The following is a 16647-nucleotide window of genomic DNA, read 5'->3' on the forward strand; positions in this document are numbered from 1 at the left end:
TAATAATCTACTTTAAATATTAATTGATCACTTTAAAATTTACGCAATAGACATTTCTAAAATGGATTAATATAACACGCGTAGAAACCTTAAGGAATTCAACAGAAAATAGGATAAATTCGAAATTCCCGCCTACGATTTACCGGAAATTCTAGCTAGTATTTTGACCTTGAAGTGTTTTATGGTAATCTGGCGCTGGGTGGAATTATGTTAAAAGTGGTCAATTTTAAACGGAGAAAACGGAAGTGGTACGATCATATCCGGATATTTCAATAACGAAAAGTATTAATAAATATTGTAAGTCACATAAACAAACATTAGTTTGAAACTGAACGATTTCGGTTAATGATAGTCAATCGCGGAAAGTAACAAGTCGGCCCAGGCCGTAATATTAGTTCCACATCAGTGTATTCGAATGGGCAAAGTCATACACCCTTAGTAGACACAGGTAGGCAAACTAATACAAAGCTTTTGAGGCTTTGTGATTTCTTATCGTTGGATATATAAATTGCCACCCTAAGTGAAAGGGTGGATGCCGCCCACCATCAGGAGACCCGGGTGGGCAAACTAATATAAAAACTGCTGAGCCCATGTGATTTCCTATAGTTAGATATACTATTTACCATCCTATGTTAAAGAGAGGCCACCGCCCACCCTCAGGATACATGGGTGGGCAAACCAATTCATAAGCTGTTGAGGTCATTTATTGACTTAACTTGCAAGGTAATTTGACAAAAAGCTATATTTTAAATTTCGATCTATTTGTGGTAGAGCTATAAACGGGTAGTCTTTACGTGAACTTGTAAGTTAATATACCTAAGTTTTGCGAATGGTATACGGCAAAGATTATCGTAATAAAAATTTACCTTCATAGATATAAAACTACATATGCCCGAATGCCCCTAGTTTTTGGATGAGTATGGGAGTCCAATAATTAATAATGGCGGTACGTAAGTGTGTGAAGGGAAATAGAGTCTTCAATGCTTTAACTTTTTAAGCGTACGTGTGTTCTTAATAATATAATACCTTCTCCCGATAGTGAGTTCAATGTATAATTGTTTCTCTATGGTTCTATTGCTTTTATTACCCAAAAGGAAGTTCGTCAGTGTGGATTGAACTCGTAGTTTGTCTTGAACCTTTTGTTTGGTGTAACGAGTGATGAAGTTTTTTAATGTCTCTTGTTGATTTATTTAAATAAGAAAATAAGTATCTCATTGTGGGGCTTTTAGAGCATTTATAATGGGGAAGAGGGCATTTAAAATTTTCGAGCTCGTTTATTCGAGTACTCACTTTCGAGCGAGGCATCTTAAGCGAGTATGCCCACCTACCACTGCTCACCACCCGAACATTTAAAATTTTCGAGCTCGTTTATTCGAGTACTGACTTTCGAGCGAGGCATCTTAAGCGAGTGTGCCCACCTACCACTGCTCACCACCCGAACATTTAAAATTTTCGAGCTCGTTTATTCGAGTACTCACTTTCGAGCGAGGCATCTTAAGCGAGTATGCCCACCTACCACTGCTCACCACCCGAACATTTAAAATTTTCGAGCTCGTTAATTCGAGTACTCACTTTCGAGCGAGGCATCTTAAGCGAGTGTGCCCACCTACCACTGCTCTACCACAGTAGAAGTTCCGAACAAAGTATGGGAAGCTTCCAGTGGCCGAGAGCGTAAAGGCGTCATTATTCGGAGTTTTTAACTGTGAGTTCGAATCCCGATTTCGTCAAAATTTCAAATTATTTTCGCAGCGCCATCTGCCGTGTCGTTGCTTTCCACACCAAACAAACAAACAAACAAACACACAACACTTAACGACAATCCGTCCATAGCAATAGTCCCACTTCGATATATATATATCTCGATGTGGAACTAAAAATCTTCAGAAACGAAGGGAATTTTTATAAGAGTCAAATTTATGTTCATTTCCAAGAAATGGAAGGGGAAACCCATTTAACCAGTGTAGAGAGAACTTGCAAACGTTACGCAGGACGAGTAGTTCCGAGTTTTCACCTAATGCACCAAGCTGGAATCGAACCCGGATCCTGTCGTTGTGAGGCGAAAGTGCTGATTACTCCGCCACCCCACATCCGGTATCGACTGATTGGGCATTTTTTTCACTAAATCGTATGAATGGACAATTCCTCTGGCTAACTGCGGACGACTATGGCTACCCCCGACATGATCCAGCGCTCATTCATCGATACACTGTTAAAAATTGCTGTTAAAATTTACAGGAATTTACCTGGCAGAAAATTACCAGGAAAATTCCTGTAAAATTACAGGTAGTTTTTCCTGTAACCGTAGCAAGTAAAAACCTGTTCTAGACACGAGAAATATAAAGTACCATTAACAGTAAATTTTAAATTGCTGTTGTTCCAACAGGAAATTTCCCATTACGTTTACGGTAATTTAACAATAGAACTTTATTATCCTGTTGTCGCAAAAATTATGCTGGGGCTATAGGCCTACCCAAAATTAATTCCTAATATTAATTACTACATGATAATTGTACATGAATGGCAATTTTAAATTTAAATAGATAAAACTAAATTATTGATGAACTTTTTTATTTGTAAAACATGATACAGCAATTGAATAAAATCAGGTTATGTGAACAAAATTTTTAAAACATCAAAAAGTGCATAAACCTCACCAAGATTGTTTTTACTAAAAATACTTATACAATTTAAAAAATTTAAAGTTCAAATTTTCAAATCAATTAATAAAATAAAATCTGTCAACGTTCGTTAACACTTGTATTTCGGTGAAATTAAATTATAAACGTGAATTTTCTGCTATTTAATACTCTAAGGGTTAGGTTTTCTTCTTCCTGTCACCCTTTAAATTTACTTTCCTGCCACACAAATATACTGGTTAAATTTAAAATTCTACTCACTATTTTGTATTTTATGAGAATTTGTGTTCCGTGATACGATCATCTTCAATTGCACCACAGCAAAGCCGTTACACTTTGAAACTAGTGAAAACTGCAACCTCCACAAGATGGCGGGCTCAAGCCGTCGGTTACCGAACATTTACTGTTAATATAACGGTTAATTGACGAACAGGACTATAGCTGTTGCGTACAGCAACTATCTAGTAACTCTAACGGTAAAAGTTGGTACTGGAATTTACCTGTTAAAATTTAACAGGAATTTAACAGGAAGCTACAGCAATTTTTAACAGTGTAGAATAAAGAAAGGATGAAACATTTTTGGAACGTTTTTGAGTATCCCCCTTGACATTATCAATAAAACGTTTTGTAAAATATGATTCGAAAAAACGTGCTTTTTAATTTCCTAAAATTTCCCGGTTTTTAAATTAAAGACTTCCCTATAGAAAGCTTTTAATGGGGATACCACTGTTTGTTTGTTTGTTTTCAGATTCAAATTCCCTGACTTTTCCCGGTTTTTCCTAGCCATTTTCTGGGTTTTTGTCTATATATTTCCGTGGATTTTTCCCGACTTATTTTATTTCAAATTTGGCAATTTGTCAAACTATTTGCAACCAAGATAAAATTCCCCGAATTTTATACTAATTTTTAACACTCCCTGACGTTTCTAGCAATATTCCTTTTTGGTCAAATATTGGGGATGAGCAGGGGGTTGAAATCGCACATGCGCAAAATACACCTTTGTTTCGTGACCCGCCATCTTAGAAATCGTGGCCAGCAGTTTTATATGGAGAAAATTTATGTTTAACTTCAAAACATCAATATTTACTTTAAAGATGGTTTGGCGCAGCGTGGTAGCTTGCAAAATTATTTACGGAACCCCAGAAATTAGTTTCCATCGAATTCCCAAAAAGAGAACGCGCCTCTGGGCTAGAATAATAAATAGAAAAAATTGGCATCCTACACCAAGTTCGCGCATTTGTAGCAGACATTTTCACTAATATACCATCAAGTAGAATAATACCTAAATCAAAAATCGATTTAGCAAAACAAAGGGCGGATAAAAACGAAAAAAGAGGTTAGTAATGATATTGTAATATAACTTGATTAGAAGATCTAACCCTTGTCAGTCACCAAAATTTCTAATGATACATTTTTCCTAGGATGAATATTATAAAACATTTGTAAATATATTTACTCTTCAGCAACGACTAAATACATCACTACAGTTCCATAGCTATACTTTTAGAGATATAAGCTTTGAAGATTTTATTATAGATGAAAAATCTACAGAAATAGAAAACCTACGCATCTGTACACAAGATGTAGTTGATACATTGTAAAATATGCGAATAAGTATGTAAGTCCATAATTAAAAGGGATAATATAGTTAAATCCTAAGCAAATTTGAAGAAATTAAAAAACTTACTAATAACTCGTACCAATAGGTCTTCGAGCAAAAAACGCGAAACTCGGATCAAATAGATCTTCGAGTAATAAACTAAATTAAAAATAAATAAAATAGCCAGAAATTCCAACGGCAGACCGGTTTCGTTCTATTTGTAATTCATCAGTACCGTACGGGAAATCTGGCTGGCGACTGTCAAATCTAAAGGAGTCTGCCTACGGAGCAGAATATTCTAGGTTCGAATCCTAAATAAAAAAAAGCATCGTGCTAATAACGCGAAGGTCGTGGGTTCGATCCCCCCCATAGGCCAAAGAGAAGACGAATTTGTTTTCGAAACGACTATTTTTCAAAAGGCGGGAAAGATTTCATCGACAGTCATTGGAAAGGCCCATTAGCTCAGTTGGTCAGATCGTCGTGCTAATAACGCGAAGGTCGTGGGTTCGATCCCCCATGAGTCAAAGAGAAGAAGAATTTGTTTTCGAAACGACTAATTTTAAAAAGGTGGGAAAGATTTCATCGAAATTCACTGGAAAGGCGCATTAACTCAGTTGGTTAGAGCGTCGTGCTAATAACGCGAGGGTCGTGGGTTCGATCCCCCCATGGGCCAAAGAGAAGACGAACTTGTTTTCGAAACGACTATTTTTAAAGAGGCGGGAAAGATTTCATCGAAATTCACTGAAAAGGCCCATTAACTCAGTTGGTAAGAGCGTCGTGCTAATAACGCGCAGGCCGTGGGTTCGATCCCCCCATGGGCCAAAGAGAATAAGAATTTGTTTTCGAAACGACTAATTTTAAAAAGGTGGGAAAGATTTCATCGACATCCACTGGAAAGGCCCATTAACTCAGTTGGTTAGAGCGTCGTGCTAATAACGCGAAGGTCGTGGGTTCGATCCCCCCATGGGCCAAAGAGAATAACAATTTGTTTTCGAAACGACTAATTTTACAAAGGCGGGAAAGATTTCATCGAAATTCAATGGAAAGGCCCATTAGCTAAGTTGGTTAGAGCGTCGTGCTAATAACGTGAAGGTCATGGGTTCGATCCCCCCATGGGCCAAAGAGAATATGAATTGGTTTTCGAAACGACTAATTTTAAAAAGGTGGGAAAGATTTCATCGAAATTCACTGGAAAGGCTTATTAACTCAGTTGGTTAGAGCGTCGTGCTAATAACGCGAAGGTCGTGGGTTCGATCCCCCCCCATAGGCCAAAGAGAAGACGAATTTGTTTTCGAAACGACTATTTTTCAAAAGGCGGGAAAGATTTCATCGAAAATCATTGGAAAGGCCCATTAGCTCAGTTGGTCAGATCGTCGTGCTAATAACGCGAAGGTCGTGGGTTCGATCCCCCATGAGTCAAAGAGAAGAAGAATTTGTTTTCGAAACGACTAATTTTAAAAAGGTGGGAAAGATTTCATCGAAATTCACTGGAAAGGCGCATTAACTCAGTTGGTTAGAGCGTCGTGCTAATAACGCGAGGGTCGTGGGTTCGATCCCCCCATGGGCCAAAGAGAAGACGAACTTGTTTTCGAAACGACTATTTTTAAAGAGGCGGGAAAGATTTCATCGAAATTCACTGGAAAGGCCCATTAACTCAGTTGGTAAGAGCGTCGTGCTAATAACGCGCAGGCCGTGGGTTCGATCCCCCCATGGGCCAAAGAGAATAAGAATTTGTTTTCGAAACGACTAATTTTAAAAAGGTGGGAAAGATTTCATCGACATTCACTGGAAAGGCCCATTAACTCAGTTGGATAGAGCGTCGTGCTAATAACGCGAAGGTCGTGGGTTCGATCCCCCCATGGGCCAAAGAGAATAACAATTTGTTTTCGAAACGACTAATTTTACAAAGGCGGGAAAGATTTCATCGAAATTCAATGGAAAGGCCCATTAGCTAAGTTGGTTAGAGCGTCGTGCTAATAACGTGAATTTCATGGGTTCGATCCCCCCATGGGCCAAAGAGAATATGAATTGGTTTTCGAAACGACTAATTTTAAAAAGGTGGGAAAGATTTCATCGAAATTCACTGGAAAGGCTTATTAACTCAGTTGGTTAGAGCGTCGTGCTAATAACGCGAAGGTCGTGGGTTCGATCCCCCCCATAGGCCAAAGAGAAGACGAATTTGTTTTCGAAACGACTATTTTTCAAAAGGCGGGAAAGATTTCATCGAAAATCATTGGAAAGGCCCATTAGCTCAGTTGGTCAGATCGTCGTGCTAATAACGCGAAGGTCGTGGGTTCGATCCCCCATGAGTCAAAGAGAAGAAGAATTTGTTTTCGAAACGACTAATTTTAAAAAGGTGGGAAAGATTTCATCGAAATTCACTGGAAAGGCGCATTAACTCAGTTGGTTAGAGCGTCGTGCTAATAACGCGAGGGTCGTGGGTTCGATCCCCCCATGGGCCAAAGAGAAGACGAACGTGTTTTCGAAACGACTATTTTTAAATAGGCGGGAAAGATTTCATCGAAATTCACTGGAAAGGCCCATTAACTCAGTTGGTAAGAGCGTCGTGCTAATAACGCGAAGGTCATGGGTTCGATCCCCCCATGGGCCAAAGAGAATATGAATTGGTTTTCGAAAAGACTAATTTTAAAAAGGTGGGAAAGATTTCATCGAAATTCACTGGAAAGGCTTATTAACTCAGTTGGTTAGAGCGTCGTGCTAATAACGCGAAGGTCGTGGGTTCGATCCCCCCCATGAGCCAATGAGATGAAGGAACTGTTTTAATCGACTATTTTTAAAAAGGCGGGAAAGATTTCTTCGAAAATTATTGGAAAGGCTCATTAGCTCAGTTGGTTAGAGCGTCGTGCTAATAACGCGAAGGTCGTTGGTTTGATCTCCCCATGAGCCAATGAGACGGAGGAACTGTTTTAAACGACTGTTTTTAAAAAGGCGGGAAAGATTTCATCAAAAGTTATTGTAAAGGCCCATTAGCTCAGTTGGTTAGAGCGTCGTGCTAATAACGCGAAGGTCGTGGGTTCGATCCCCCCCATGAGCCAATGAGACGAAGGAACTGTTTTAATCGACTATTTTTAAAAAGGCGGGAAAGATTTCATCGAAATTCAATGGAAAGGCCCATTAGCTAAGTTGGTTAGAGCGTCGTGCTAATAACGCGAAGGTCATGGGTTTCGATCCCCCCATGGGCCAAAGAGAATAAGAATTTGTTTTCGAAACGACTATTTTTAAAAAGTCGGGAAAGATTTCATCGAAACTCATTGGAAAGGCCAATTTGCTCAGTTGGTTAGAGCGTCGTGGTAATAACGCGAAGGTCGTGGGTTCGATCCCCCCATGGGCCAATGAGACGAAGGAACTGTTTTAAACGACTTTTTTTAAAAAGGCGGGAAAGATTTCATCGAAATTCATTAGAAAGGCCCATTAGATCAGTTGGTTAGAGCGTCGTGCTAATATCGCGAAGGTCGTGGGTTCGATCCCCCCCTTGGCCAAAGAGTAGACGAACTTGTTTTCGAAACGACTATTTTTCAAACGGCGGGAAAGATTTCATCGAAAATCATTGGAAAGGCCCATTAGCTCAGTTGGTTAGATCGTCGTGCTAATAACACGAAGGTCGTGGGTTCGATCCCCCCCATGAGCCAAAGAGAAGAAGAATTGGTTTTGAAAGACTATTTTTAAAAATGCGGGAAAGATTTCATCGAAATTCATCGGAATGGCCCATTAGCTCAGTTGGTTAGAGCGTCGTGCTAATAACGCGAAAATCATGGGTTCGATCCCCCATGAGCCAAAGAGAAGAAGAATTTGTTTTCGAAACGACTAATTTTAAAAAGGTGGGAAAGATTTCATAGAAATTCATTGGAAAGGCCCATTAGCTCAGTTGGTTAGAGCGTCGTTCTAATAACGCGAAGGTCGTGGGTTCGATCCCCCCATGGGCCAAAGAGAAGAAGAATTTGTTTTCGAAACGACTATTTTTAAAAAGTCGGGAAAGATTTCATCGAAACTCATTGGAAAGGCCAATTTGCTCAGTTGGTTAGAGCGTCGTGGTAATAACGCGAAGGTCGTGGGTTCGATCCCCCCATGGGCCAATGAGACGAAGGAACTGTTTTAAACGACTTTTTTTAAAAAGGCGGGAAAGATTTCATCGAAATTCATTAGAAAGGCCCATTAGATCAGTTGGTTAGAGCGTCGTGCTAATATCGCGAAGGTCGTGGGTTCGATCCCCCCCTTGGCCAAAGAGTAGACGAACTTGTTTTCGAAACGACTATTTTTCAAACGGCGGGAAAGATTTCATCGAAAATCATTGGAAAGGCCCATTAGCTCAGTTGGTTAGATCGTCGTGCTAATAACACGAAGGTCGTGGGTTCGATCCCCCCCATGAGCCAAAGAGAAGAAGAATTGGTTTTGAAAGACTATTTTTAAAAATGCGGGAAAGATTTCATCGAAATTCATCGGAATGGCCCATTAGCTCAGTTGGTTAGAGCGTCGTGCTAATAACGCGAAAATCATGGGTTCGATCCCCCATGAGCCAAAGAGAAGAAGAATTTGTTTTCGAAACGACTAATTTTAAAAAGGTGGGAAAGATTTCATAGAAATTCATTGGAAAGGCCCATTAGCTCAGTTGGTTAGAGCGTCGTTCTAATAACGCGAAGGTCGTGGGTTCGAGCCCCCCATGGGCCAAAGAGAAGAAGAATTGGTTTTGAAGGACTATTTTTAAAAATGCGGGAAAGATTTCATCGAAATTCATCGGAATGGCCCATTAGCTCAGTTGGTTAGAGCGTCGTGCTAATAACGCGAAGGTCGTGGGTTCGATCCCCCCATTGGCCAAAGAGAAGAATTAATTTAATTGAAACGACTATTTTTAAAAATGCGGGAAAGATTTCACCGAAATTCGTTGGAAAGGCCCATTAGCTCAGTTGGTTAGAGCGTCGTTCTAATAACGCGAAAATCGTGGGTTCGATCCCCCATGAGCCAAAGAGAAGAAGAATTTGTTTTCGAAACGACTATTTTTAAAAAGTCGGGAAAGATTTCATCGAAACTCATTGGAAAGGCCAATTTGCTCAGTTGGTTAGAGCGTCGTGGTAATAACGCGAAGGTCGTGGGTTCGATCCCCCCATGGGCCAATGAGACGAAGGAACTGTTTTAAACGACTTTTTTTAAAAAGGCGGGAAAGATTTCATCGAAATTCATTAGAAAGGCCCATTAGATCAGTTGGTTAGAGCGTCGTGCTAATATCGCGAAGGTCGTGGGTTCGATCCCCCCCTTGGCCAAAGAGTAGACGAACTTGTTTTCGAAACGACTATTTTTCAAACGGCGGGAAAGATTTCATCGAAAATCATTGGAAAGGCCCATTAGCTCAGTTGGTTAGATCGTCGTGCTAATAACACGAAGGTCGTGGGTTCGATCCCCCCCATGAGCCAAAGAGAAGAAGAATTGGTTTTGAAAGACTATTTTTAAAAATGCGGGAAAGATTTCATCGAAATTCATCGGAATGGCCCATTAGCTCAGTTGGTTAGAGCGTCGTGCTAATAACGCGAAAATCATGGGTTCGATCCCCCATGAGCCAAAGAGAAGAAGAATTTGTTTTCGAAACGACTAATTTTAAAAAGGTGGGAAAGATTTCATAGAAATTCATTGGAAAGGCCCATTAGCTCAGTTGGTTAGAGCGTCGTTCTAATAACGCGAAGGTCGTGGGTTCGAGCCCCCCATGGGCCAAAGAGAAGAAGAATTGGTTTTGAAGGACTATTTTTAAAAATGCGGGAAAGATTTCATCGAAATTCATCGGAATGGCCCATTAGCTCAGTTGGTTAGAGCGTCGTGCTAATAACGCGAAGGTCGTGGGTTCGATCCCCCCATTGGCCAAAGAGAAGAATTAATTTAATTGAAACGACTATTTTTAAAAATGCGGGAAAGATTTCACCGAAATTCGTTGGAAAGGCCCATTAGCTCAGTTGGTTAGAGCGTCGTTCTAATAACGCGAAAATCGTGGGTTCGATCCCCCATGAGCCAAAGAGAAGAAGAATTTGTTTTCGAAACGACTAATTTTAAAAAGGTGGGTAAGATTTCATAGAAATTCATTGGAAAGGCCCATTAGCTCAGTTGGTTAGAGCGTCGTGCTAATAACGCGAAGGTCGTGGGTTCGATCCCCCCATGGGCCAAAGAGAAGAAGAATTGGTTTTGAAAGACTTTTTTTAAAAATGCGGGAAAGATTTCATCAAAATTCATTGTAATGGCCCATTAGCTCAGTTGGTTAGAGCGTCGTGCTAATAACGCGAAGGTTGTGGGTTCGATCCCCCCATGGGCCAAAGAGAAGAAGAATTGGTTTTGAAAGACTATTTTTAAAAATGCGGGAAAGATTTCATCGAAATTCATCGGAATGGCCCATTAGCTCAGTTGGTTAGAGCGTCGTGCTAATAACGCGAAGGTCGTGGGTCCGATTCCCCCATGGGCCAAAGAGAAGAAGAATTGCTTTTGAAAGACTATTTTTAAAAATGCGGGAAAGATTTCATCGAAATTCATCGGTATAGCCCATTAGCTCAGTTGGTTAGAGCGTCGTGCTAATAACGCGAAGGTCGTGGGTTCGATCCCCCCATGGGCCAAAGAGAAGAAGAGTTGGTTTTGAAAGACTATTTTTAAAAATGCGGGAAAGATTTCATCGAAATTCATCGGAATGGCCCATTAGCTCAGTTGGTTAGAGCGTCGTGCTAATAACGCGAAGGTCGTGGGTTCGATCCCCCCATGGGCCAACGAGAAGAAGAATTGGTTTCGAAAGACTATTTTTAAAAATGCGGGAAAGATTTCATCGAAATTCATCGGAATGGCCCATTCGCTCAGTTGGTTAGAGCGTCGTGCTAATAACGCGAAGGTCGTGGGTTCGATCCCCCCATGGGCCAAAGAGAAGAAGAATTGATTTTGAAAGACTATTTTTAAAAATGCGGGAAAGATTTCATCGGAATGGCCCATTCGCTCAGTTGGTTAGAGCGTCGTTCTAATAACGCGAAGGTCGTGGGTTCGATCCCCCCATGGGCCAAAGAGAAGAAGAATTGGTTTTGAAAGGCTATTTTTAAAAATGCGGGAAAGATTTCATCGAAAGTCATCGGAATGGCCCATTAGCTCAGTTGGTTAGAGCGTCGTGCTAATAACGCGAAGGTCGCGGGTTCGACCCCCCCATGGGCCAAAGAGAAGAAGAATTGGTTTTGAAAGACTATTTTTAAAAATGCGGGAAAGATTTCATCGAAATTCATCGGAATGGCCCATTAGCTCAGTTGGTTAGAGCGTCGTGCCAATAACGCGAAGGTCGTGGGTGCGATCCCCCCATGGGCCAAAGAGAAGAAGAATTGGTTTTGAAAGATAATTTTTAAAAATGCGGGAAAGATTTCATCGAAATTCATCGGCATGGCCCATTAGCTCAGTTGGTTAGAGCGTCGTGCTAATAACGCGAAGGTAATGGGTTCGATCCCCCCATGGGCCAAAGAGGAGAAGAATTGGTTTTCAAAGACTATTTTTAAAAATGCGGGAAAGATTTCATCGACATTCATCGGAATGGCCCATTAGCTCAGTTGGTTAGAGCGTCGTGCTAATAACGCGAAGGTCGTGGGTTCGATCCCCCCATGGGCCAAAGAGAAGAAGAATTGGTTTTGAAAGACTATTTTTAAAAATGCGGGAAAGATTTCATCGAAAATCAGCGGAATGGCCCATTAGCTCATTTGGTTAGAGCGTCGTGCTAATAACGCGAAGGTCGTGGGTTCGATCCCCCAATGGGCCAAAGAGAAGAAGAATTGGTTTTGAAAGACTATTTTTAAAAATGCGGGAAAGATTTCATCGCAATTCATCGGAATGGCCCTTAGCTCAGTTGGTTAGAGCGTCGTGCTAATAACGCGAAGGTCGAGGGTGCGATCCCCCCATGGGCCAAAGAGAAGAAGTATTGGTTTTGAAAGATTATTTTTAAAAATGCGGGAAAGATTTCATCGAAATTCATCGGAATGGCCCATTAGCTCAGTTGGTTAGAGCGTCGTGCTAATAACGCGAAGGTCGTGGGTTCGATCCCCCCATGGGCCAAAGAGAAGAAGAATTGGTTTTGAAAGACTATTTTTAAAAATGCGGGAAAGATTTCATCGAAATTCATCGGAATGGCCCATTAGCTCAGTTGGTTAGAGCGTCGTGCTAATAACGCGAAGGTCGTGGGTTCGATCCCCCCATGGGCCAAAGAGAAGAAGAATTGGTTTTGAAAGACTATTTTTAAAAATGCGGGAAAGATTTCATCGAAATTCATCGGAATGGCCCATTAGCTCAGTTGGTTAGAGCGTCGTGCTAATAACGCGAAGGTCATGGGTTGATCCCCCCATGGGCCAAAGAGAAGAAGAATTGGTTTTGAAAGACTATTTTTAAAAATGCGGGAAAGATTTCATCGAAATTCATCGAATGGCCCATTAGCTCAGTTGGTTAGAGCGTCGTGCTAATAACGCGAAGGTCGTGGGTGCGATCCCCCCATGGGCCAAAGAGAAGAAGAATTGGTTTTGAAAGACTATTTTTAAAAATGCGGGAAAAATTTCATCGGAATGGCCCATTAGCTCAGTTGGTTAGAGCGTCGTGCTAATAACGCGAAGGTCGTGTGTTCGATCCCCCCATGGGCCAAAGAGAAGAAGAATTGGTTTTGAAAGACTATTTTTAAAAATGCGGGAAAGATTTCATCGAAATTCATCGGAATGGCCCATTAGCTCAGTTGGTTAGAGCGTCGTGCTAATAACGCGAAGGTCGTGGGTGCGATCCCCCCATGGGCCAAAGAGAAGAAGAATTGATTTTGAAAGACTATTTTTAAAAATGCGGGAAAGATTTCATCGGAATGGCCCATTCGCTCAGTTGGTTAGAGCGTCGTTCTAATAACGCGAAGGTCGTGGGTTCGATCCCCCCATGGGCCAAAGAGAAGAAGAATTGTTTTTGAAAGACTATTTTTAAAAATGCGGGAAAGATTTCATCGAAAGTCATCGGAATGGCCCATTAGCTCAGTTGGTTAGAGCGTCGTGCTAATAACGCGAAGGTCGCGGGTTCGACCCCCCCATGGGCCAAAGAGAAGAAGAATTGGTTTTGAAAGACTATTTTTAAAAATGCGGGAAAGATTTCATCGAAATTCATCGGAATGGCCCATTAGCTCAGTTGGTTAGAGCGTCGTGCTAATAACGCGAAGGTCGCGGGTTCGATCCTCCCATGGGCCAACGAGAAGAAGAATTGGTTTTGAAAGACTATTTTTAAAAATGCGGGAAAGATTTCATCGAAATTCATCGGAATGGCCCATTAGCTCAGTTGGTTAGAGCGTCGTGCTAATAACGCGAAGGTCGTGGGTGCGATCCCCCCATGGGCCAAAGAGAAGAAGAATTGGTTTTGAAAGATTATTTTTAAAAATGCGGGAAAGATTTCATCGAAATTCATCGGAATGGCCCATTAGCTCAGTTGGTTAGAGCGTCGTGCTAATAACGCGAAGGTCGTGGGTTCGATCCCCCCATGGGCCAAAGAGAAGAAGAATTGGTTTTGAAAGACTATTTTTAAAAATGCGGGAAAGATTTCATCGAAATTTATCGGAATGGCCCATTAGCTCAGTTGGTTAGAGCGTCGTGCTAATAACGCGAAGGTCGTGGGTTCGATCCCCCCATGGGCCAAAGAGAAGAAGAATTGGTTTTGAAAGACTATTTTTAAAAATGCGGGAAAGATTTCATCGAAATTCATCGGAATGGCCCATTAGCTCAGTTGGTTAGAGCGTCGTGCTAATAACGCGAAGGTCGTGGGTTGATCCCCCCATGGGCCAAAGAGAAGAAGAATTGGTTTTGAAAGACTATTTTTAAAAATGCGGGAAAGATTTCATCGAAATTCATCGAATGGCCCATTAGCTCAGTTGGTTAGAGCGTCGTGCTAATAACGCGAAGGTCGTGGGTTCGGTCCCCCCATGGGCCAAAGAGAAGAAGAATTGGTTTTGAAAGATTATTTAAAAAAATGCGGGAAAGATTTCATCGAAACTCATCGGAATGGCCCATTAGCTCAGTATGTTAGAGCGTCGTGCTAATAACGCGAAGGTCGTGGGTTCGATCCCCCCATGGGCCAAAGAGAAGAAGAATTGGTTTTGAAAGACTATTTTTAAAAATGCGGGAAAGATTTCATCGAAATTCATCGGAATGGCCCATTAGCTCAGTTGGTTAGAGCGCCGTGCTAATAACGCGAAGGTCGTGGGTTCGATCCCCCCATGGGCCAAAGAGAAGAAGAATTGGTTTTGAAAGACTATTTTTAAAAATGCGGGAAAGATTTCATCGAAATTCATCCGAATGGCCCATTAGCTCAGTTGGTTAGAGCGTCGTGCTAATAACGCGAAGGTCGTGGGTTGATCCCCCCATGGGCCAAAGAGAAGAAGAATTGGTTTTGAAAGACTATTTTTAAAAATGCGGGAAAGATTTCATCGAAATTCATCGAATGGCCCATTAGCTCAGTTGGTTAGAGCGTCGTGCTAATAACGCGAAGGTCGTGGGTTCGATCCCCCCATGGGCCAAAGAGAAGAAGAATTGGTTTTGAAAGACTATTTTTAAAAATGCGGGAAAGATTTCATCGGAATGGCCCATTAGCTCAGTTGGTTAGAGCGTCGTGCTAATAACGCGAAGGTCGTGGGTTCGATCCCCCCATGGGCCAAAGAGAAGAAGAATTGGTTTTGAAAGACTATTTTTAAAAATGCGGGAAAGATTTCATCGAAATTCATCGGAATGGCCCATTAGCTCAGTTGGTTAGAGCGCCGTGCTAATAACGCGAAGGTCGTGGGTTCGATCCCCCCATGGGCCAAAGAGAAGAAGAATTGGTTTTGAAAGACTATTTTTAAAAATGCGGGAAAGATTTCATCGAAATTCATCGGAATGGCCCATTAGCTCAGTTGGTTAGAGCGTCGTGCTAATAACGCGAAGGTCGTGGGTTCGATCCCCCCATGGGCCAAAGAGAAGAAGAATTGGTTTTGAAAGATTATTTTTAAAAATGCGGGAAAGATTTCATCGAAATTCATCGGAATGGCCCATTCGCTCAGTTGGTTAGAGCGTCGTTCTAATAACGCGAAGGTCGTGGGTTCGATCCCCCCATGGGCCAAAGAGAAGAAGAATTGGTTTTGAAAGACTATTTTTAAAAATGCGGGAAAGATTTCATCGACATTCATCGGAATGGCCCATTAGCTCAGTTGGTTAGAGCGTCGTGCTAATAACGCGAAGGTCGTGGGTTCGATCCCCCCATGGGCCAAAGAGAAGAAGAATTGGTTTTGAAAGATTATTTTTAAAAATGCGGGAAAGATTTCATCGAAATTCATCGGAATGGCCCATTCGCTCAGTTGGTTAATGCGTCGTTCTAATAACGCGAAGGTCGTGGGTTCGATCCCCCCAAGGGCCAAAGAGAAGAAGAATTGGTTTTGAAAGACTATTTTTAAAAATGCGGGAAAGATTTCATCGAAATTCTTCGGAATGGCCCATTAGCTCAGTTGGTTAGAGCGTCGTGCTAATAACGCGAAGGTCGTGGGTTCGATCCCCCCATGGGCCAAAGAGAAGAAGAATTGGTTTTGAAAGACTATTTTTAAAAATGCGGGAAAGATTTCATCGAAATTCATCGGAATGGCCCATTAGCTCAGTTGGTTAGAGCGTCGTGCTAATAACGCGAAGGTCGTGGGTTGATCCCCCCATGGGCCAAAGAGAAGAAGAATTGGTTTTGAAAGACTATTTTTAAAAATGCGGGAAAGATTTCATCGAAATTCAACGAATGGCCCATTAGCTCAGTTGGTTAGAGCGTCGTGCTAATAACGCGATGGTCGTGGGTTCGATCCCCCCATGGGCCAAAGAGAAGAAGAATTGGTTTTGAAAGACTATTTTTAAAAATGCGGGAAAGATTTCATCGGAATGGCTCATTCGCTCAGTTGGTTAGAGCGTCGTTCTAATAACGCGAAGAATGTGGGTTCGATCCCCCCATGGGCCAAAGAGAAGAAGAATTGGTTTTGAAAGACTATTTTTAAAAATGCGGGAAAGATTTCATCGAAAGTCATCGGAATGGCCCTTTAGCTCAGTTGGTTAGAGCGTCGTGCTAATAACGCGAAGGTCGTGGGCTCGATCCCCCCATGGGCCAAAGAGAAGAAGAATTGGTTTTGAAAGACTATTTTTAAAAATGCGGGAAAGATTTCATCGAAATTCATCGGAATGGCCCATTTGCTCAGTTGGTTAGAACGTCGTGCTAATAACGCGAAGGTCGCGGGTTTGATCCTCCCATGGGCCAACGAGAAGAAGAATTGGTTTTGAAAGACTATTTTTAAAAATGCGGGAAAGATTTCATCGAAATTCATCGGAATGGCCCATTCGCTCAGTTGGTTAGAGCGTCGTTCTAATAACGCGAAGGTCGTGGGTTCGA

At 41.7% G+C, this 16647-nt stretch overlaps 28 non-coding genes across 28 annotated transcripts; all 28 read left to right on the forward strand.

Annotated features, from left to right (window-relative positions):
- The first annotated feature begins 7217 nt into the window (after nt 1-7217).
- TRNAI-AAU (transfer RNA isoleucine (anticodon AAU)) lies at nt 7218-7292 on the forward strand. The gene has a single exon. It is a non-coding gene; the product is annotated as a tRNA-Ile (tRNA).
- A 1703-nt stretch (nt 7293-8995) lies between these two features.
- TRNAI-AAU (transfer RNA isoleucine (anticodon AAU)) lies at nt 8996-9069 on the forward strand. The gene has a single exon. It is a non-coding gene; the product is annotated as a tRNA-Ile (tRNA).
- A 961-nt stretch (nt 9070-10030) lies between these two features.
- On the forward strand, nt 10031-10104 carry TRNAI-AAU (transfer RNA isoleucine (anticodon AAU)). Its single transcript has one exon. It is a non-coding gene; the product is annotated as a tRNA-Ile (tRNA).
- A 222-nt stretch (nt 10105-10326) lies between these two features.
- Nucleotides 10327-10400, forward strand: TRNAI-AAU (transfer RNA isoleucine (anticodon AAU)). Its single transcript has one exon. It is a non-coding gene; the product is annotated as a tRNA-Ile (tRNA).
- A 73-nt stretch (nt 10401-10473) lies between these two features.
- TRNAI-AAU (transfer RNA isoleucine (anticodon AAU)) lies at nt 10474-10547 on the forward strand. Its single transcript has one exon. It is a non-coding gene; the product is annotated as a tRNA-Ile (tRNA).
- A 73-nt stretch (nt 10548-10620) lies between these two features.
- TRNAI-AAU (transfer RNA isoleucine (anticodon AAU)) lies at nt 10621-10694 on the forward strand. The gene has a single exon. It is a non-coding gene; the product is annotated as a tRNA-Ile (tRNA).
- A 73-nt stretch (nt 10695-10767) lies between these two features.
- TRNAI-AAU (transfer RNA isoleucine (anticodon AAU)) lies at nt 10768-10841 on the forward strand. Its single transcript has one exon. It is a non-coding gene; the product is annotated as a tRNA-Ile (tRNA).
- A 73-nt stretch (nt 10842-10914) lies between these two features.
- TRNAI-AAU (transfer RNA isoleucine (anticodon AAU)) lies at nt 10915-10988 on the forward strand. Its single transcript has one exon. It is a non-coding gene; the product is annotated as a tRNA-Ile (tRNA).
- Nucleotides 10989-11061: 73 nt separating this feature from the next.
- TRNAI-AAU (transfer RNA isoleucine (anticodon AAU)) lies at nt 11062-11135 on the forward strand. The gene has a single exon. It is a non-coding gene; the product is annotated as a tRNA-Ile (tRNA).
- Nucleotides 11136-11345: 210 nt separating this feature from the next.
- TRNAI-AAU (transfer RNA isoleucine (anticodon AAU)) lies at nt 11346-11419 on the forward strand. The gene has a single exon. It is a non-coding gene; the product is annotated as a tRNA-Ile (tRNA).
- A 367-nt stretch (nt 11420-11786) lies between these two features.
- Nucleotides 11787-11860, forward strand: TRNAI-AAU (transfer RNA isoleucine (anticodon AAU)). Its single transcript has one exon. It is a non-coding gene; the product is annotated as a tRNA-Ile (tRNA).
- Nucleotides 11861-12226: 366 nt separating this feature from the next.
- Nucleotides 12227-12300, forward strand: TRNAI-AAU (transfer RNA isoleucine (anticodon AAU)). Its single transcript has one exon. It is a non-coding gene; the product is annotated as a tRNA-Ile (tRNA).
- Nucleotides 12301-12373: 73 nt separating this feature from the next.
- TRNAI-AAU (transfer RNA isoleucine (anticodon AAU)) lies at nt 12374-12447 on the forward strand. The gene has a single exon. It is a non-coding gene; the product is annotated as a tRNA-Ile (tRNA).
- A 218-nt stretch (nt 12448-12665) lies between these two features.
- TRNAI-AAU (transfer RNA isoleucine (anticodon AAU)) lies at nt 12666-12739 on the forward strand. Its single transcript has one exon. It is a non-coding gene; the product is annotated as a tRNA-Ile (tRNA).
- A 210-nt stretch (nt 12740-12949) lies between these two features.
- TRNAI-AAU (transfer RNA isoleucine (anticodon AAU)) lies at nt 12950-13023 on the forward strand. The gene has a single exon. It is a non-coding gene; the product is annotated as a tRNA-Ile (tRNA).
- A 210-nt stretch (nt 13024-13233) lies between these two features.
- On the forward strand, nt 13234-13307 carry TRNAI-AAU (transfer RNA isoleucine (anticodon AAU)). Its single transcript has one exon. It is a non-coding gene; the product is annotated as a tRNA-Ile (tRNA).
- Nucleotides 13308-13527: 220 nt separating this feature from the next.
- On the forward strand, nt 13528-13601 carry TRNAI-AAU (transfer RNA isoleucine (anticodon AAU)). Its single transcript has one exon. It is a non-coding gene; the product is annotated as a tRNA-Ile (tRNA).
- Nucleotides 13602-13674: 73 nt separating this feature from the next.
- Nucleotides 13675-13748, forward strand: TRNAI-AAU (transfer RNA isoleucine (anticodon AAU)). The gene has a single exon. It is a non-coding gene; the product is annotated as a tRNA-Ile (tRNA).
- A 73-nt stretch (nt 13749-13821) lies between these two features.
- On the forward strand, nt 13822-13895 carry TRNAI-AAU (transfer RNA isoleucine (anticodon AAU)). Its single transcript has one exon. It is a non-coding gene; the product is annotated as a tRNA-Ile (tRNA).
- Nucleotides 13896-14113: 218 nt separating this feature from the next.
- TRNAI-AAU (transfer RNA isoleucine (anticodon AAU)) lies at nt 14114-14187 on the forward strand. The gene has a single exon. It is a non-coding gene; the product is annotated as a tRNA-Ile (tRNA).
- Nucleotides 14188-14407: 220 nt separating this feature from the next.
- Nucleotides 14408-14481, forward strand: TRNAI-AAU (transfer RNA isoleucine (anticodon AAU)). The gene has a single exon. It is a non-coding gene; the product is annotated as a tRNA-Ile (tRNA).
- Nucleotides 14482-14699: 218 nt separating this feature from the next.
- Nucleotides 14700-14773, forward strand: TRNAI-AAU (transfer RNA isoleucine (anticodon AAU)). Its single transcript has one exon. It is a non-coding gene; the product is annotated as a tRNA-Ile (tRNA).
- A 63-nt stretch (nt 14774-14836) lies between these two features.
- On the forward strand, nt 14837-14910 carry TRNAI-AAU (transfer RNA isoleucine (anticodon AAU)). Its single transcript has one exon. It is a non-coding gene; the product is annotated as a tRNA-Ile (tRNA).
- A 73-nt stretch (nt 14911-14983) lies between these two features.
- On the forward strand, nt 14984-15057 carry TRNAI-AAU (transfer RNA isoleucine (anticodon AAU)). The gene has a single exon. It is a non-coding gene; the product is annotated as a tRNA-Ile (tRNA).
- A 73-nt stretch (nt 15058-15130) lies between these two features.
- Nucleotides 15131-15204, forward strand: TRNAI-AAU (transfer RNA isoleucine (anticodon AAU)). The gene has a single exon. It is a non-coding gene; the product is annotated as a tRNA-Ile (tRNA).
- A 220-nt stretch (nt 15205-15424) lies between these two features.
- TRNAI-AAU (transfer RNA isoleucine (anticodon AAU)) lies at nt 15425-15498 on the forward strand. The gene has a single exon. It is a non-coding gene; the product is annotated as a tRNA-Ile (tRNA).
- A 220-nt stretch (nt 15499-15718) lies between these two features.
- Nucleotides 15719-15792, forward strand: TRNAI-AAU (transfer RNA isoleucine (anticodon AAU)). Its single transcript has one exon. It is a non-coding gene; the product is annotated as a tRNA-Ile (tRNA).
- A 218-nt stretch (nt 15793-16010) lies between these two features.
- On the forward strand, nt 16011-16084 carry TRNAI-AAU (transfer RNA isoleucine (anticodon AAU)). The gene has a single exon. It is a non-coding gene; the product is annotated as a tRNA-Ile (tRNA).
- Nucleotides 16085-16647: the final 563 nt, after the last annotated feature.

This window comes from Leiobunum rupestre, chromosome 1 (genome assembly GCF_980474605.1).
Source record: "Leiobunum rupestre chromosome 1, qqLeiRupe1.1.hap1, whole genome shotgun sequence".
NCBI classification, from domain to species: Eukaryota; Metazoa; Arthropoda; class Arachnida; order Opiliones; family Sclerosomatidae; genus Leiobunum; species Leiobunum rupestre.